The following is a 20,678-nucleotide window of genomic DNA, read 5'->3' as shown; positions in this document are numbered from 1 at the left end:
ATTAAATTGGAACAGGTCTACATTAGTGAAAAAAGAGTGTGTCTGCACTATTCTCAAGCCTAAAAATGTGGGGAACTGCTATGCAGATAGATAATTTATTTAAGATTGTTTTTCACAAGCTTTTCACTTCCAGATATGGGGATACTGGAAAAGGCTTACAGAAGCTCAAGAAAGACTATCCCTTTATTGTGATTCATTGCAGTCAGCCAGATGTCTAGATGTCTTTGACATTTTATCCACTTATCAATTCCTTCCAAAACCCGGGATGGGCAGATATTGTTTCTTTAATAATAATAATAATAATAATAATAATAATAATAATAATAATAATAATAATAATAATAATAATAATAATAATTGATTAACAACAATGTGAAATCACAGCTACCAGTTCTTTAGCTGGTGTTGGCCTTCATATGCATCAAGTTCTTCTGAAGAATCTAGATTACTATAATGTATTGGCATAGTGTATGTGCAGATTCAAGCAGTGTGGCCTTTTGCAACTGGCAGATGGAAATGTGGTCAATGCATAGATGTTCTGTGTGCCATCCAAGATTTTTTGGTGAGGCATCCAGTGTACTAGAATCACGACTGGGATCACCATGGTCACTTTATGCCATTATTTTTCAATTTTGATTTTCACATCTTGGTATTTTCTGATCTTCTTCATTCTTTGTCTTTTACCATCCTCTGGTATTGCCACATAATTTATCCAGTTTATCTCTTTTGATAGCAATTAAATCTGGTGTTGTATGATCTAAGTCTGTATCAGTTTTTGTATTTGGAAATCCCACAATATTTTAACCTGCTCATTTTTCACTATTTCAACTCTATGTCCTCACCAATTTTTTCATTACAGGTATGTGTTAATTTTTACAGATATTCCAATGAATCATTTTGGTAACTTATGTCATTGTTTATGTGATCTACTTGCATGAGCTATGATCTACTATCTTTTCTGCTTCTTTGTACAATCTGTACTTGAAAAATCATTTGATGATTTTTTTTCAGTTCTAACCTTGATTGCATTAGTTCGAATAGCTTACTGTTGAGTAGCCAAAATCAAGCCTTCAGTTTTTTAATGTTCCAGTTCTAAGCCATTACTAGGTTTTATCTTTATCACTTTCCCTTTTTAAAAATGCTTTTTTAAAATAATAATAATGTAAATATGAAAGGTGGTGAGACAAAACAGAGAGAAACATCAAGGAAGGATTCATTCAATGCAACCTCATTATACCTGCTAGGGTGAAAGAAATAGGGCAGGTGCAGCAAATGCTGTAACTTAATCCCACCAGGTAAAGAATACCAGGTGAGAGAGTGCTTGAGAAGGACCTGAGCTGGCTCACTCATCATCATCATCATCATCATCATCATCATCATCATCATCACTCTAATCTGCATTCCAGAAAAACAGCAAGGAAGAGAAAGCAAAAGAAACAGGGTGCCACTGTTTTTAGTAAAATCTTTTCTTGGTTGGGGGATGCCTTGTAATTATAACACACCTCCGGCTCAAAATGGATTGGGGAGTGAGAAGAGTTAGACTGAAGAACCATTGCTCAGAATGGTGATATTGAAACAAGATTTGGTCAGCCATCTACCTTAATTTGAGTTTCCATACAGATTAGGAAACATGGATTTGGATCCAATTCTTTAATTTCACCACATTTATTGATATCATCTATTTCCTTTCTTTCTTACAAGAACTCAAGGCAGTGACTTGACTCTTCCACAACTATTTATGCCCACAACAATCATGTAAATAGATCAGGATGAGATAGATGTGAATAGTTCAAAATAATTTTGTGATCTTCATGGAGAGTATGGATTTACTCTACTGTCAGCCTGTTGATTCCTTCCAGCCAAAGACAGTAGTTGGGAATGATAACAATAGTAGTACAAGATTCCCCAGAGATAACCAGACTGAGAAGATCAGTCTGCATTATCAGGCAGAAGTCCTGTAGAGTTTCAGGCAGGAAGCCTTCTGTAGTCTTTCTGAAACTGCCTTGATTGAATACAAGAGGGTCAACTTACAAAGCATCTGCCTTAAACAGTAGCTCTTATAACTCACTTATTTTAAAGCTGAGGGACCATTTCTCTTTTTGAGATGGAAAATTATTAAATATATCTTAAATATCTAGAGAAATATCATCACTTTATTTCAGATGTAGATCAAAGCATGGCACACAGCATAGTGTTGAACATCTGTTTCTGAAACATTCTCCTGGCCATCGAACCTTACCATATGCAAAAGGCATTTGGCTATTTCCTTGCAGAGGAAGTAGATTTTCCTTCCAACTTCTCTGCCAATTTTTTCATTTTAAAGGCTCCATTTCAGAGACACAAAAGACTGGGCAGTATATCTGCACAAAATATACTCCTGGTATTAGAGAATCCATTATATTTCTTTTGTATACCTGCATAATTCTCTTGAAGTTAATAGAATGAGCTAGTGTTAATTTGCACAATAGTAGCTGGTTCCAGACGCAGAGAAAAAACTTGTTTTACAAAATCAAGATCATTATCAAAGAAATGCACAGGTGAGGCATTTTGATGGACATCATAATTTAGAACACAACATCCTTAATTACATTTGTTTAAGCACACATATACACTGTAATGCCATACTATTTTCAAGAAGATCTGCAAATAGTAGTTTGCACTTGAAATCAGTTTTGAAGATGACTACTACATACTGTATAATCCTTAAACCAGAGCTCCCTTCCTTTCCCCTACCAGATGCTTTCGGAATTTGCTGGATTATCATTCCTGCCATCGCTACTCGTATTTTGAACGTGTCTGGCTGTTCTGTGAGATGCTGGCATATGTATGATTAAAAACAAAGAAGTTTTAAAGTCATAATTGAAGTAAAGAAGCTTTGTTCCTACCTACTACAGTCAACTATGCATTTCAGGAATGTTCTTGGTCACCTTGGTTATCTTTCTAGTTCAAAGTACTGTGCTAAACAACTTAATTTTTGTTAATTGATTAGGATTCATGGCAATTACTTTTGGGCTGAGCACCACTTTTTATCCCTTTTGTGGAAGCTTTGTAAAGAAATCTAAAACCCAGGGAAAAAATCAAGTTTGTTCCATGTTTCTGATGTGGATCAAATATAGATTAAAATGCAATGAATAAATCATGTAGGTAGGTGGGAAAGTAAATCCTGACCTGTTTTCTGTTGTGAAAATCTTCCTTACTAGTTCTGCTTATTCATGTGCAGGCCTGTTTAAAAGCTTGCATTGGGTTTTGCTACTTGACTGATTAGACAAACGTGGAGAGGAAGGTACATAACTTATTGTGAGAGTAATTTGTTCTGGCTGCTAAACAATCCTGATATTGTTTATTATTTTGAGGTTTGATACAGATGAGGGAAACTAATAAAACTTCCCATTCAGCTCAAAGTCTCATCATAAGTCTTCTAAAGCAAACAGAATTATTATGACTAAAACACAATGGAAGTCAGGAATGGGGGTGGGTGTGAGTAAGATCAAAATACAGTTTTAACAAATTAATTTTGTATCCGTGATGTAGCTATGTAAAATAATAGTGTCTTCCCAGTGTCTGCAGTTCTTTGAGAATATCATGACATGGCTAGAAAACCACAACACATTATATGACCAAAATAAATATTTTGTTTTTGTGACATTATGACATTACTATTTGGCATAGCAATCTTTTTTCATCATGTACTTAAAGTTAGTGCAGGTTCTCTTGGCCAGCTCTACCCTATTTATATTTGATTCTAGAAGGAAACTATGATGTTTATGGGAGTCTTCTCAGAATCTATAAGCTGCTCTTTTACAAAACTGTAACTCATTTTTGGAAATTGAGTTTTACTCTTTATCAAGCTGTGGTCTTTGTTCACCACCAGCCAGTAGTTCCACCAAAGAAGACAGTCATAATGCAGAGAGGAGATTCATATAGGAATTTTCGATGCATGTGGAAGAAGCTCTATTTCCACCTGCAAAGCACTGTCTGTCTCAATCACCAGCTTTGGTGCCTTCTCTGTTGAAAAAAGTAGCACTTTATACCATAGCGCCCCCTGCTGATCTCCATGTGCTCCTTGTTGCTGTTAGATTCCCATAGCATAATACAAGGCAAACAGAGCAAAACAAAAACAGGAAATAAGTCAGTGGTCTTATGCTGTACTTCTTAGTTGTTTTAGTAAGCAGCCACTTGAGCTACTCAGCAAGTATGTCGATCACATGATATTTTGCAATGCAGAGTAAGAGCTGTGTCCTTTCCAGATGCAAACAGCAAAGTAGGATGGAAAAAGAAGATAAATCGATAAAGAATAATATTTATCAATATAAAACCTTGTTGAGTTCATTGTGTCACTCTGGTTCTTTTCTCCAACTCTCTGTCAATCATGAAAGGGAACTGCTTAGATATTTCAAACTTCTTCCCTTAGGAACACTCCGCCTTTCAGCCTGTACTTCCATGATTTTTCACATTCAAGAAGCCCCTGGATGATCGGTAGGCAATCTCAAGGTCATTATAAGGCAAGCATATCAGGCTAGAACATCAGGCATGGGGCCACCTAAAACTTCCTCCTGTCTTTCCTAATATGTTTCATCATGCTAATCATTCTATGAGCACACAAATGGTCATGTAATAAAGATTTTCCTGTTTCATTTCAGAAAGCTGCCCTCCTTTTTCTTCTCTTCCTGTGCTCATGCTGTTGTCAAAGAAATTATTTGAAACATGTGTGGATGAAGGATACTCTCTGCCAAAACCATTGCTACAAGTTATGGAATGGAATTGCCACTGGCTGATGTACACACTCTCTCTACCTTCTTGCAACAGGATGCTCCCATCCTTCCTTCCTTTCCTTTACACTCTCTCTCTCTCTCTCTCTCTCTCTCTCTCTCACACACACACACACACACACACACACACACATATACATGCAAACTAGACAAATTGTTCCTTCTCACATTTCCACACACGAATAAGCCACAATGTGCTCACTTAGTCATCCCACACATGCACCACAAACCCAGGCATTTTACCTGACACAGAAGTCAAGCTTCTCATTGTCACAGCACACATGTCCCTTTGGTATTTTTTAGAGGTAGAAAGAAAACCACATAAATACAGGCTCAGTGACCAATTGTGAAATCAGTGCATTGCTTTTTGGCTACAGATTCAGGAAGACTGCAGAATATGACCAAGACAATCAGCATAAAGCTTTAAACATGAGCCTCTTCCATGTGAGTTGGCAAAAAATTTTCTTAGTTTTCTCTCTGCCCCCACCCCCAGGACACATGTCTTTCCTCTGCAGCCAGACAGGTTAACTACCTGATTTATTTTTACGTTTTTTATCCCTTTCTTTTTCTTTTTTTTTTGGTCTTTGTTATTGCTGCTCTTGTTTTCTGGTTAGGAGAGCATTACTCCACTGGGAAGGCAAGCTATAGAACTCCTAATAAATAAATGGTGCCTTCGCTGATTTGTTCTGACAGCTCCTCACTCAGTGAGGGCCATTTATGAGGCTTCCAAAAGCAGCCCAGACCCTTCTGACTCTGCCACCTGCCAATGGCAGAATAATATTGCCCACATTCATGCCTGACTGTTATTTCAAGCTAACTTAGTGGGCCTGAATGCGAACCACCCACCCATCTCGCCCCTGCCCATCACCATGGTATCTGACTCCGTGACGCATAAAATCAAATAGCAAACACCAAACACTCGGATCCTGCTGCCAAGCAGGATAGCGTGAAATGGCTCCCTGCCTCTCCACATTATTTTCCACCATTCTCTCCCTCCTGCACCCCCTCCCCCACCCCACATGAATGACAATTGTTTCCCCTTCCTATCATAAAGGCTCCTAGGAAGTGGAGACTGGCAAGGAAAGCAGGTCCGTTTCAAGGTCTTAGAAGTGAAGAGGAAGCAGAACTGTCCAGGCTGATCTGAGGGTATCACAACAACACACTAAGTTGCCTGTGGGAAACACCAGAGGAAAGGAAGAGCCGAGGGGGGGGGGGTTGCACAAAAGGGGAAGTAAGATGACAAGGTGTGCCACTCCACAAGCACCCTCCCTGATTTATCCCTCCTCCTGTTCTAGAGAGGCAGGCAACGCTTTAGCAGCATTAGCTTCCCTCCTTTCCCCTCACAGAGCAAACGGTGGCAGTGGTAAAGGTATCATGTGAAGCCCCCCTTCTTTGCTTCCCAACATTTGGCATCGTAAGAATGAAGACTGCATCGGACTCACCTGGGGCGTCACTGGAAGAGACAGCTACCCATGTGTGCTGACACTACCTTCTTGCCATGGCATAGTTGTCCAAAGAAAGCTTTGTGATGAAGACCGGTGTGAATTGTTGTGGCAACTCTTCTGTTCCTCTCCTTGTCTTCTGTCCTCCCTGCCACCACCACTATCAATACACACACACACACACACACACTTTTGCTCCTCCTTCAAAAAAATCCGCCTCTCTGTGCAACAGCCACCGTTCTCCCCATAATGATCACTGGTGCGATGCCCATTCATTCAGCTTTTTCTCTCCCCCCCCCCTTCCGCCTCTCCCTCTTTCCTAGCCTTCTGGATGAGCCTGTTAGTGATGCTGCAGCAGTGCTGACATCCCCCTGAGAGCACAGCACAGAAAGGTTGGGAGGGGGGAAGGATGGAGAGGAGAGGGATGCAGAGATGGGGGGGGGGAACAAGAAAGAAAAAAAGAGGAGGGGGGGTAGAGAGACAGAATAAGAAAATGAAAGGGGAAAGCAGGTTTTAAAACCAGACCTGGATTTGTACAGGAGTCTGGAATATTAGAAACACACACACACACACACACACACACACACACACACACACACACAAACAAACACATACATACATACACAGAGAAAACTGGGGCACTGGAAAGAGCAGGGGCATAGCTGTTTCTCTGGCTGGGTATCTGATTCTTGTGCATCTTGCAATCTGAAACCTGCATGACATTAACACAAGAAAAATCTAAGGAACTCAGTAACTTATTATCAAGAAGGGGTAGAAAAATATAAGAAGGCAGCTGCCAGACAGGCCTTGCTCCACGAAGGCTTTGTCATGTCTGGGGTGCAGGGTGTGGGGTGAGGCTGACAGGCAGAAATGAAAGATAACCCCTCAGCAGGTGAAACCCTACTGGAGATAAACAATAGCTGTTTGTGGGGTGGGGGAGGTTTGGATAGGGTGGGAGAATATCTTTTATTGTTGATGCTGCTTCATAGAGTAGAGAGTGACAGCTTGGCAAATTAACAATAATGACAATATCTTCTGGTGTTTTCCTGCCTTTGTCTTGCAAGATGGGGAATTCTAGACTGTCCTCCTCAATTTCCTTTGTTTTGAAATAATTGTGGGAATTGTCAGGTAAAACTCTACTCATTATTCCATTACATACACAGCACTGTGTGTGTGTGTGTGTGTGTGTACGCACGCGCAAAGGCTTGCACCTATTTTTTTAATGTTACAGTTAAGGTATAAACCATACTGACCATTCTTCTGACCATTTTGTCATCCTGGAAGATGATTTTATTTTTGTATTATTCAGACTGTGAAAAAATAAAACCCTATCTTGTGTAACCAACCTGATCATAAATTGAGTTTGCACAGATACACATGAAGGGGAAATGAAGCTTGGATGCACACTCACGATCTTTTGTTATCCTTCTCATTGGCAGTTCTAGGTCAGTTGTTAACCTGTCCTAGTTTTTAAGCTGAAATAATAAGAAAGATGCTCAGTTTTCAAAGAATGCGTTGCAATATATCTAAAAAATCTGATCTGATGTGCCACATGGTAAATTAGTGGCAATAATGGAATATAAACATAATGTCTAATCCAATTCAAAAGCATTATATGTTGTTAAGGTGTGGAGCAAGAAGAAATCAGTTTGTAATAAAGTAATAATAAAGTTTTCAGACATCAGACTGTAAACGTCCACTTCCAAATTCTTTGTAAACTGGATTTTCCATGAAGGAGAGGATTACATCAGAATAATTTAGCTCATCACCTCCACAATTAAAGGAAAAAAGAGTTCCTGCAAGGTCATAAAGCCAGAGTATTCCTTGCCTATACTTACCATTTTAAAAATGGGCAGGGCAGAGTTTAAGAAAGTTGAGGATTCCCAGATGTAATAGCTTCCAGTCATAAGTTAATTAAAACAGAAATATCCACCCACCTGAGAAATGGAATAGTTGAGTTTCTAACATAATTAAAGAGCCAATGTGGACTAGAGTTAGGAAGGTCCAAGTGCAAATCCATGGTCACCATAGAATCTTACTGGATAACCACGGACCTGTCCAGTGAATAATTCTTGGCTTGATCTACCCACAAGGTTGATATTGTGGAATAAGTGAATGATTGATTACTCTATACCACATTTTGATCTCCTAGAGGTGGGATAGCAGGCAATCTAATGTCAGGCTAGAACAATTCAGCCAAAGTTCAGTTCTTTATTTGCTTATATTATATAGACAGAATCTTGCCAGATTATAGTATTCTCACCCTAACGGATATATTGGGCGTTTCTAGGGAATGGCTATCCTAAGTCTCTTTCTCTGTCCATTTCCAGGTCCTGGAAAATGTAGTCTTTTGTCTCCTCTCCTTCCTTGGAATATGCTCCATTTTTCTTTAGAAATTGCCATTTCAACATACTCCATCACACCAGTCCCCCATCCTAGATACAATCCATCACATCAAACATACACCAACCTTCTCTTTTGTTTGATGTAAAGGAATGTAAGAAATGCCTTGAAAATGGACCAAAGTAATGCAGTCTAGGCAATAGTCAGACAAGAGACAGCATAGTCAGCAGCTGTATAATGGGAGGAGAAAGAAGCTGAGAAAGGACCCTCCCTAATTTATTAGATTGTAAAAGACAGCAGGAGATTTATACTTTCAGACTTGCAAGATTCTGTTAATGTAGCCATATAATAAAGTAAAATTAGCTTACCTGGTCATGTTTCCTGTCTGGTCTACGAGGCTGACATCCAAATATTAGAAAATGTCTTATTGCCAGGACAAGAAAGTGGAGTGCATCAATTTGTACTTATGAATTTGTGAGCAGTAGTTTTTTTTAAAGCAAGCATTTTTTTAAAAAAAAGAATATGAAGTTCCTCAAATTGTCACTCATGTGCTGTCACCAGGTCTGTGCTAAAGTAGCTTTCAAACTTTCAAATGCCTTCAAAACATTCAAGCTTTCTCCTTTCAGGGAACACAATTTTTCTTGTCACTTTCTGTATTTCTCTCTCTTTGTGGTATAGTTGTAGACTAAAGTAAGAAGAATTTTTTTGAAGGAAGGCAGTGATAGTCACTTCCAGATTAAGACTGCTGAACCATAATGTCTACATGGGGCTGCCCTTGACCAGAAGCTTCAACTGGTGTAGAATGCAGTGGCACAGATTCATGTCCCCAGAACTGGAATCCAATGCAGCTCCTGGAGTAAAGGTGCAACATACTGATTTTACTGATACTGTATATTATACCTTTGCTCCAGGGGCTGCATTGGATTCCACTTTGTTTCCAGGCTCGGTTCAAGGTTTTATCTTCACAGCAACCCTGTGAGAAAGTTTGGGCTGAGAGAGTAAGTAGTCCATAGTCACCCAATGAGTTCTATAGGGAAATAATAATCTCAACCTGGATCTCCTTGCCCCCAACCATATGGAACTGGGATAAACACAGCTCAGATATTTAGATTCTGTCTAGAATGATTCAATATACTGGTGCCCTATAACACCCCAATCAAAACAAACCTGTATGTCATACCAGCAAAGAAATCAGCTGTTGATTTTGGTCTCTTGCAATTTTAGAGACAATGATATATGACAATTGGCTGCAGATGAGCTCTCATGCCCCTAAAGTGAAGCCTGGTGATCTAAGACAACCAGGGAAAATGTTGTGCATAGTAGAAACGGACCTGTGCATATCTATTTTATATTATCATTCATTCGTTTCAGATGATTACTTCTGCATGGAGACCAAGAACAAGTTACAAAAATATCAGGTCCATAGATATACCATTTTCAGAGACTGCTCCAATTAAGTTAATAGGGCTACTTTTATCTGTGATTAAAGAATTATTAAATTAATGATACCAATTAATTGGTTAACATTTAGAACTCAACCAATTAAAGTTTGCCAACTACTATAGCACCCCCATTGGTATTGTTTCATATGTACACTGCCACAATGATTTGGACAGATTCCAGTTCCAGAGGAAATAAAAACAGAGTGCTGTTTTCCTCCCTACTACAAATACAATTTGTATGCTGCAAAAGTGCAACTGTCATTGCAGAGCTAGTATCTAAATAGACGCTAAGTTGTGCATGAGATGAGCAATAAAGCTGAAGAGAAAACCCATTCTTTTGGGAAGTTAGCAAATATAATCAAATCTGGGCACCTCCTAGATTTTTATTATGAGCAATCCCTTCAAATAGGAAATTCTTTTCCCCCAGATTGGTGTAGGTTTATCCTTCTTTCACAGAGAGTGTTAAAATCCCCTTTCCCAATGTAGGAACTGGTGGCAAAATTGGGTCGAGAAGTATATTTTCATTCTAAAATTCTTTTTCAAAGCAAGTAAAATGCTGGAGTTTTGCTATTTAATTTTGACAATATGATATGGAAGGAAGGAGTGACTGCTCTAGAGTAAGGAATGGCTGCTGGAGGGACCCTGCCTGGGCATCGATGTTGTCTATCCCTGATGGAACAGTTGAGAACCACTCTGGTCTAGTGCTTAAGGCACAAGACTAGAAAGCAGGATATTGTGAATTCTAGTTCCGCCTTAGCCATGAAAACCAACTGGATGGTTTTGGGCCAGTCACACTCTTTCAGATCCAACCCACCTCACAGGGTTTTGGTTGTGAAGAAAATACAAGGAAGAAAGTATGTTGGATATGTTCATGGTCTTCAGTTATTTGTAAAAAATAATAATAAAGGCAGGATACAATAAATAAACAAAATTAAATAAAAATCCCTACTTGAGATGGGGGCATCCAACTTCCTGGACTGAGGATCACACTCAGATTTTGTGAAGCATGCCATTAGATCAGAGATGGTATTCAGCAGGTTCTGACCAGTTCTGGAGACCTGGTAGTGAAAATTTGGAGTAGTTTGGAGAATCGGCAAATGCCACCTCTGACACCACCACCTATTCTCTGCCTCCTGAGTCCCGGCTGACCAGCTGAGTCTTCTTTTGTTGCCCTGCACAGGAGAATGGAGCTGGAAAGCAGGTTAGTGAGATGAGGAAGGAATGGGATTTTGCAGTAACCTTCCCCTGCCATGCCCACCACGCCATGCCCACCAAGCCACGCCCACAGAACCAGTAGTAAAAAATTTTGAATCCCACCACTGCAACAGATATATAGATAGTCCTCAATTTATGATCTTAATTAAGCCCAAAATTTCTGTTGCTAAACGAGACATTTGTTAAGTGAGTTTACCCCATTTTATGACCTTTCTTGCAGCAATTCTTAAGTAAATTCCTGTAATTGTTATATTAGTCACACGGTTGTTAAGTGAATCTGGCTTCCCCATTGACTTCACTTGTCAGAAGACAGCAAAAGTTGATCACATGACCCCGGGATCCTGCAACCATCATAAATATGAGACAGTTGCCAAGCATCTTAATTTTGATCATGTGACCATGGAGATGCCACAATGGTTGTAAGTGTGAAAAATGGTTATAAGTCATTCTTTTCAGTGCTATTATAACATCGAACAGTCATTAAAAAAAACTGCTGTAAGTCGAGGACTACCTACACTTGATATTATAACAGGCATGGGTTGGATAAAAACTAACAGTGATTATATGTCATTGAATTAAAATGAATATGATTATTCTCTATTCATGTATTTAATATTTTTTCCTGTTGCCTTAGGTGGTAACTTTTGAGGAGTCTTCAGAACAGATTCAAAGCTTAGGGTGGGGTGGGGAAATGTGCAATCTCTGGGCCAAAAGTGACTCTATGAAGGGTCAAAATAGTGAGTTACATATACATGATTTTGTTTCATCACTTACACACAGGAATGGGGCTTTGTTCATGGTGGCACAAACTGTTTGTTTGATGCCTCATCCAATATCTCTGTCTGGGATCTCAAGAGTATATACAGTATTTCTGTTTTAAAGGGATGTACTTGGGGATTACTTTAAATCCATCACTGTTGTTAAAACTTAAAGTTAGTGTCTTGAAGTGTCTTCTATCTACTGAGGTCAATAGAACAATAGCGAGTCTACCCAGATAGGAAAAGCTTTGCACACATCCCAGCAGTTTCCCATTTGAATTATTGTAATGAATTACATACCTGGCTGCCTTTGAAAACAGACTGAGAACTTTAGTGAGAATTAAAACTGCTAGAATTTTATGCAGGACTAACCAATAAGTTGACATTTTACTCATTGTTCTGGCTACCAGTGTGTTTGCTCCCCAATTTCAGGTGTTGACTTTATTTTTCAAGATAGAAAAAATACTGATGTTTTATTGTTGAAGAAGAATTCTAAGGTTACCGTGGTCAGCCAAGGAAACAAATCAAACATTGAATAAATCAACCCAGAGTTCTTATTAGAAGCACAAATGATCAGGTTCAAATTATCCTGGCCCCTCATAGATAAATTTCTTTCATGAAGATCTGTCCTTAACCTGGGCATATTATGGGAAACTTTGGTGCTAGGAAAAGTGGAAGGAAAGAGAACAGGATGAAAAACATCAAGGTAGATGAATTCAGTTATAGTGACAAGGAGTATATAATGGGAGACCTGAAAGTTCAGATTAAAGACATATTCATGGAGGAAATGTATCTATGTGATCAACAAAAGTCAACATTGACCTGATGATGCATAATCAATTGATCATGAGTAATATTTGGGGCCAGGTTTTCTCAAATTGCATCTCCACACATAGCTATTTTCCTGAACCCCAAGGTTTTTTTTTATTGAGGCCCTTCTCTGGGTGCTCAGCATATAGAGAGCAAATATGGGCTTTCATTTTAGTGGCATCTCATCTGTTAACTAGAACAACCTCCCTATAGAGACTTACTTAGTAACAAAATTACTAGCTCCAGCTGAAGATATTTTCGTTCTCCCAGGCATGAAACATTTAGGGTTACTATATCATATCTCAGTATTTGGAATTACTAGAGATTCATACCATTTGGTTGCTAGTTTTAATCTGCTGTTATTGTGATTTTATCTTAACCACTGCTGATTTTATCTTGGTTAACATACAATTTTGTGCTTTTAGTTGAATTATATATAGTTTATATTTTAAATGATTTTTACACCGCTCAAGGAACTGTGGTTCATTGGCTAGTGTAAACAAAAAGATAAATATCCCATTGCATGGATTCCCTCTCAAAGCAACTGCCCCATGGGTGCAAGGCACATTAATACTTCAGAAAATGACAGCTGGGTTTCTGACTTTCAGACTTGATAACAGATTGACCCTTACATAATTGCTGTAGAGCTGAGCCTTTTCAGTTCCCAGGCTTTTATCTTATAGCCTTTGGTGTGATGTGTTACCCCTAAATTGGTGTGGAAATGTGGAGATAATAACACTCAGTGTAATCAACAAGGAGGATGCTAAACCAACTCTGCTAGAAGAGAAAGACTTGCTGAGTGCCCTCTCAACCTGAGGCCCAAGATGCCAACTAGTACAACTTGCCATCATTCGCCTTATGTCAGAAATACAAATGGATTTCAAATAGGGGTTAAATAGAAAAACAGCAGGAACACTGGAGGAAGAGATTAAACCGAAAACAATGTAGAAGTATTGTAAATTGAATCTGTTCTAAGGTTTGGTCATAAGGTAGTTTAACTTTATTTTATTATAAAGGAGTAAAGAATATATTTGTTTACGAATAATTGTTTCATCACTCCCCATTTTCCCATTTCTAATCCATGTTGGGGAAAATCCATTCTTCATTCTTTTCCCATGAAAGAACTTTCTGTTTTTTCTGATACATTCACAGAATTGTTTATAATTTATTTTGTATTTCAGGATAGTTTTTGAGGTTGCTTACATATGTAGGTTGATAGAATATATTGTTTCCATTCCACTCATGAAAATTTCACCAGTGTTTTTCTTTTTGGGGGAAAAAAAGCAAAGTAGTTTATCCTCATAAAATGGAAAATGAAGGTGAGTTTTTGTTTTGTTTGGTGGGATGGCATATAAAATATACATATTCTTTGGCAGAGTTGAGACCAGATCTCTAAAAAGCATTTCTCAGGACCTCTATACTATGGGAATGATGCAGCAACACTCATGGGCCAAGGGTTTAGAAGCAGGTGGGACAGGATGCAAGGTGGGAGCATCATTTCAGACATTGCAGTCTGCTGAAGAAAGGCAAAGCATACGTGGGACTTATATCAACGTACTGATTATCTTTTGGTTTCTTGGTTGGATAAAATGTGAACTGAATATGAAGACTAATACTAGAGGCCATCCAGGAGGCAACGTCTGGAAGCAAAGGGATGATTGAGAGGCAGATTTTTTATTCTGTCATAAAAAGGCTGCATAGTACTGAAGATATCCCAACAGAAGTTGGAGTTCCACATGTCTAGATGTAAGGATGACCAATGAAGCATTCAGGCACTGCACCAGAGGTGGTATTCACAGCGAGTTCTGACCAGTTCTGGAGAACCAGTAGTGGAAATTTTGAGTAGTTTGGAGAACCAGCGAATATCACCTCTGACTGGCCCCACCCCCATCTATTGTCTGTCTCCTGAGTCCCAGCTGATCGGCTGGATCTTCCTTTGTTGCCCTGCACAGGAGCAAGAAAGCAGGGATGGGGAGGGAATGGGATTTTGCAATAACTTTTCCCCAGGAGTGGGGAAGTAATGGAGATTTTTCAGTATCCTTCCCCTGCCATGCCCACCAAGCCACGCCCACAGAATTGGCAGTAAAAAAATTTGAATCACCACTGCACTGCACCATACGATGATAATGGATCACAACAAACTCTAGGGGTTCTGTAAATCAGCCTTCCAGATCTGGTCATTCCCAGCAGAAGAAATGACCTGTTAGAAGAACCGTGAAAAGATAAGAGATGCATAATATACAGATTCTCAATATGGAGATATGATTCTGGAGGCATTTTTCAGTTTGGGTTTCATCCAAGTATCTTCTACTGACTCATCAATGAAGAAAGCCCATTAAACATGCCCTGCAATGAATTTAGCCAACATTTTCCTGTGTCATATATCTGACTACTTTCCCTTCGTGTTTGCAGCTTAGCTAATACAGGCAGCCAAGATACTTCTTCATGCATCACTTTCCCATTCCATCAGGTTCCTTACAGTAATATTGTTTCAGAGCTCAACTTTATAATACTGCCTGCCCCATCTAAAAAAACGGACTTTGGGAAATCTGGTGCTTTATGCATCCTGGAATGGAGCTGTCACAGAATGCTTAAGAGGCAATGCAGAGGGCTTTCAGACACGATTCATCTTAATTAGTTAATTTATTGCAGACAAGAATGAAACCATAGATAGAAATTAAAGCCTGTACATTTATTATTTTATGTATTTATTATTTCATGTATGAGTCACTCAAGTCATGGCTGACTTTGAGCAGCTTACATATCTCCAAACAACATCATAAATTACTCAGACATTGAGGAAAATCCATGACATATCTAAATGCCAACCAGTGGTGGTATTCAAAACTTTTTACTACCAGTTCTGTCAGTGGGCGTGGCAGGGGAAGGATACTGTAAAATCTCCAGTCAGAGGAGGTATTTGCCGGTTCTCCAAACTACTCAAAATTTCCGCTACCGGTTCTCCAGAACTGGTCAGAACCTGCTGAATATCACCTCTGATGCCAACCCTATATATGGCCCCTTACCCTCTAAAGTCCTGCTGAAACTACAAGGTCAATTATTTTTGGAAAAATTAGCAGATATGGAGCTCACACAGGCAATTTTCTTCCACAGAAGGGAAGTTGAAGCCCAGGATCCCTGCAATTCTATTCCATAAATATTAATGTCCTTAGATCTATGTTTCAGGCTTTAAATTTAAAGCATTTTCCTTTTACTTTTCTGAGGTAACAGGTACTAGGCTTTTCTCTTAATGGTATGGGTCCCACATTGCCAGCTTCATACTTTACACCCAGTAGACATACAATCCAGAAAAAAATTCCAGCACTTTTTGAAATTTGGTGGCAACTTTTCATTGTTTATAGGAGCCATCACATCTAACAGGGATGAATAAATAGTGTATCTTTAAAGCATTTTCCTTTTACTTTTCTGAGGTAACAGGTACTAGGCTTTTCTCTTAATGGTATGGGTCCCACATTGCCAGCTTCATACTTTACACCCAGTAGACATACAATCCAGAAAAAAATTCCAGCACTTTTTGAAATTTGGTGGCAACTTTTCATTGTTTATAGGAGCCATCACATCTAACAGGGATGAATAAATAGTGTATCTTAAGAAATTAGGATATTTCTTAATTTTTTTTTTTTTGCTGCAACACACATAGGACAAACAAATCTATCAATTTCTTGTATAGGCATACTTTGTTTTTATTGCACTTCGCAGATAATGAATTTTTTACAAGACCCTAACAAAAATGGTTTTGGCACATTGAAGGCTCAGATGATGCTTAGCATTAGAAATTAAATATTTTTAATCAATGTACATTGGTTGGGACAAATTGTTATTGCATATTTAAAAGCTATGGTATAGTGTAAACATATGTACCAGGAAACCAAACCATTCTTGTGACTTGCTTTATTGAGATATTTACTTCATTGCAATGGTTGGAAACCAAGTATTTCTTATTTTCTCAATCTTATAAATAAATTTCAACAGACTGACATGTATTTATATTATAATACAAAGGGAAATATATAACATAAACATTTTGTGCATATTTCTCTTAGTATCTCATTTTTGTATACTGTATATGATTGTGTAACATTTGAAAGAAATATCCTTCATATAATACATTTATGTGTACAGCAAGTCAAACTTCTCCTTCCCACTCAGGACTTAAAAAATGATATTATTCATCAATGATTTCTAGATTGAAGTAGTTCTGCCAGCTCTCTGCAAGACAAGAAGGCTACTCGATTGAAAGTTATGTCATTAAAATGTTTTAAACTTGAGAAAGGTTAAAGAAGAGGGATGGAAATCGGATGACACTGGCAAGGGCATCTGTGAAAATACGGAGGAAGTCAGTCAACTGACTCCCCTTAATAATATTTTTTAAAGGAATCCTTACCACGGTGATAAAAATAGACACTGATGGGGTTAATTTTCCTCTGAGCTCTATTCCAAGAGATGTTTTAGAGTTATTTAAGCAATTTATACCTCATCTTTCTTCAAGAAACTCAAGATGGCTTACATTTTCTCCACATAATGAAAACCCTGGGAGTTAGCATGAGTTGAGAGTGACTAATCAAAAGTCATCCATTGATTTCCATGGCTAAGGTAGGCTTGAACCCATGTCCCCCAAGTTCTAGTAACTCATAATCACTACAGCATTTTGACTCATCAGAATGATTGGTGCTCAAAAATCTATTCTCCTCCTATTCCTCCTTTCCAAAGTCATATTGTTCTTGGTCATTGCCTTATGAAGTCAGGTTGCACTGGGCACAGCAATTCTCTAAAGCATCCATCCGTACTGAAAAATTATTCTGGATCACTGAGCATGGCATCAGGATCTTGGTAAGTCATAGGATTTACTTACTTTCTAGGTAAATTTATCATTACGGTGGCATGCAACCTATTGTTTAACACAAAATTAATGGATGCCTCCCTTTCCTACAAACCTTGTGTGCCATTTAAGAACATGGAGGGTTGTGGCACTGCTAGCACAGGTTGAAAGCTGGTTGTATATCAGAAAGATGATAATGTGCAGTCAACCCATACTCTGTTTGCATCACTCTGCTTAACATGCACCATGCCTGGGTGCTATTACTCATACTGAGTTCTTAGTGAAGGCACAGCTATAGAAATTTTCTTGTTGAATAATAGCAGCAAGAAGAGATACATGAGGGAAGATAGTTATATCAGCAGAAAATAAATCTTATTAAGGAAAACTTTTACAGCCAATGGAGGATGCTTTGTTTTAACCTGGAGCTTATAAAGGTAATGTGAATGAAATGTGAAGGAGCTGCTTCTAAAACTTTGATTTCCATGCTAAATGGGGAATAAGAACAAATTAAGCCAGAGTCTACAGATGTAGCATGAAAGTCAAATACAGGATTTGACTTACCCCTTCCACTCATTCCCAGCCATCCCAAACAGGGAACATAAGAATCTCCTTTACACTGAATGAGATCATGGGCCCATCTATCTCAGAACTGTTTTCACAGGGTGGCAGAGGGTCTATTGACTGATCTCCCTACTCAGATCGGGGCTGAAAAAAATCCCAATAACTAAAGATGTCAGGAAGGGGTTAATCATTTTCTGTTACATCTTTGCCACCATCTACTGTTAATTCAGATTTTTGTGATTGAGATTTGGCCTTAGGGAGACAGGTATTGAACTTAGGATCTTTGGAAAACAAGCTACGGAGTCCGACACTGGTTAGACTTTGTTGTGCCCTCATATAAGAAAGAGGAGGAGTAATGAGGTAGACATTACTTCTTGCTTGATGTGGGTAAATGAAAATCAAACCATTCATTTTCATTCATTCATAAATTCCATTTATTTAGACAAATTAAGATAGATTTCTTGTTAGATTAGCTTCCTTAGTTTCAGAGGGCAGTTAAACTGAACTCTTCCAGACAGCCTTTAGAACCAAATGGAGGAAGTAAGCAGTGGGGTGCCACAAAGTCCTGTGTTAGGCCCAGTACTCTTCAATATCTTCATTAATGACTTAGATGAGGGAATAGAAGGGAAACTTGACAAATTTGCAGATGATACTAAGCTAGCAGGAATAGCTAACACCCAAGCAGATAGGCTCAAGATCCAGATGGATCTTGACAGACTAGAACACTGGGCCATATCTAACAAAATGAAATTCAATGTAGAGAAAAGTAAAGTCCTACACTTAAGCAACCCCCCCAAAAAATACACATATAGTCTGGGTGAAACCAGGCTCAATAGCAGTAACTGTGAGAGGGATCTTGGAGTCTTAGTGGACAACCAGCTAAATATGAGCCAGCAATGTGCAACAGCAGCCAAAAAAGCTAATGCAATCCTAAATTGTATTAACAGAGGGATACAATCAAGATCAAGGGAAGTACTAACACCACTCTATAAAGCCTTAGTAAGACCACACCTAGAGTACTGCATCCAGTTTTGTTCACCACATTACAAAAAAGATGTTGAGACTCTAGCAAAAGTACAGAGAAGAGCAACCAGGTTGATTAGGGAACTGGAGGCTAAAACATACAATGAACAGTTGCAGGAACTGGGGAGACATGATAGTGGTCTTCCAATATTTGAGGGGCTGCCACAGGGAGGAGGGTGTCAAGCTATTTTCTAAAGCACCTGTAGGCCAGACAAGGAATAATGGATGGAAACTGAACAAGGAGAGATTTAACCTGGAAACAAGGAGAAACTTTCTGACAGTGAGAACAATCAACCAATGGAACAGCTTGCCCTCGGAAGTTGTGGGAGTGCCATCACTTGAGACTTTCAAGAAGAGATTGGACTGCCATTTGTCAGAAATGGTGTAGGGTCTCTTGCTTGTAAGGGGGGGTTGGACCAGATGACCTACAAGATCCCTTCCAACTCTGATTATCTGTTATCTGAAAGTTGCTCATAAACATCAGAGGGCCTTGAGAAGAAAACTAAAAAGATTAAAATAATCAGATGACATTACTTATTGGGAGAAATAAATTGAACAGCAAAGGAATAATATTGTGGAAGAGTCTTAGTGATATTTTATTATTTTAGAAGATTAGAAACTACTGGGAAGAGATAATATAATAATTGGATAATACAAAAAAAATACCTTAGCAAGAGTTAATTGGCTCATGAATTCACCAACAAACAATCAAAGAACAATATTAACACACAACTAAAAGTGATACAATATTTCTATAGTGCTGTAGCAGCATGGCCAATAAACAGCTTGAATACAGTTGAGGTATACAGTAATCCAATAAAGAAAAGAAAAATTAGAGCAGTACCAGCATCTAAGGCAGTACTGTATTCCCCATGCTGATGGCCTTTAAAACTCCCATAATTTCCATCCAGTATAATTGATACATTTTGGAAAATGTAATCCTAACATAAGTGAAGTGTACCAGGTTGAAGAAAGATTGCTCTATGGAATGTGGAAGAGGTTCTGTCCTGCCATGTTATCTTCATCAGTTTCTTGAAAATGTGTTCTAATTTTCTTATACTGTAATTGTGAAATCATAAAAGACAGCAATCATGGAAGATATGTTTCACATTAGAAAAATAATTAAATGATTTAGACAAATCTTACTTCTATGATAAAAAATTCTGGAATGTAAAGCTACCTTAGTATAAAATAATAATTATCACTAGCTTAGATGTCAACTATATCAACATGCTGTTGATAATATATTGGTGGCATCAATGAAGCAGTGTTGAGCTTTCAGGTTGAATGGCCATGGTCCAGTTTTCTTTTATTCTGACATTTTTCCAGCAGCTATGGTCATAAACTAATGTTCTTGGACTTCTATGACAAGGACCAATAAAAATCAGCTTCCCACATTCTGAAGATACCAGCTACAGTTGCAACAAGAAAAACTAAATTGAGGCTAAAAGTAATATAAAAGAAAATTTCAAGAG

General features: G+C 38.4%; 1 protein-coding gene across 2 annotated transcripts in view; it reads right to left on the bottom strand.

Moving 5' to 3' along the window:
• Window positions 1–6,509, bottom strand: part of DLGAP4 (DLG associated protein 4) — a 406,338-nt gene extending 399,829 nt beyond the window's left edge. Inside the window, exon 1 of one of the 2 annotated variants that reach the window (XM_026697619.2) lies at window positions 6,212–6,509. The gene's annotated coding sequence lies outside the window, so the exon portion shown is untranslated. The remainder of the gene's footprint in view (window positions 1–6,211) is intronic. The other variant, XM_087929114.1, reaches the window with a different exon arrangement.
• Window positions 6,510–20,678: the final 14,169 nt, after the last annotated feature.

This window comes from Pseudonaja textilis, chromosome 3 (genome assembly GCF_049901715.1).
Source record: "Pseudonaja textilis isolate UNSWEBS1 chromosome 3, rPseTex1.2, whole genome shotgun sequence".
Taxonomy (NCBI): domain Eukaryota; kingdom Metazoa; phylum Chordata; class Lepidosauria; order Squamata; family Elapidae; genus Pseudonaja; species Pseudonaja textilis.
Note: the sequence above shows the minus strand (reverse complement) of the source record. Positions and strands in the feature narration are given on the sequence as shown.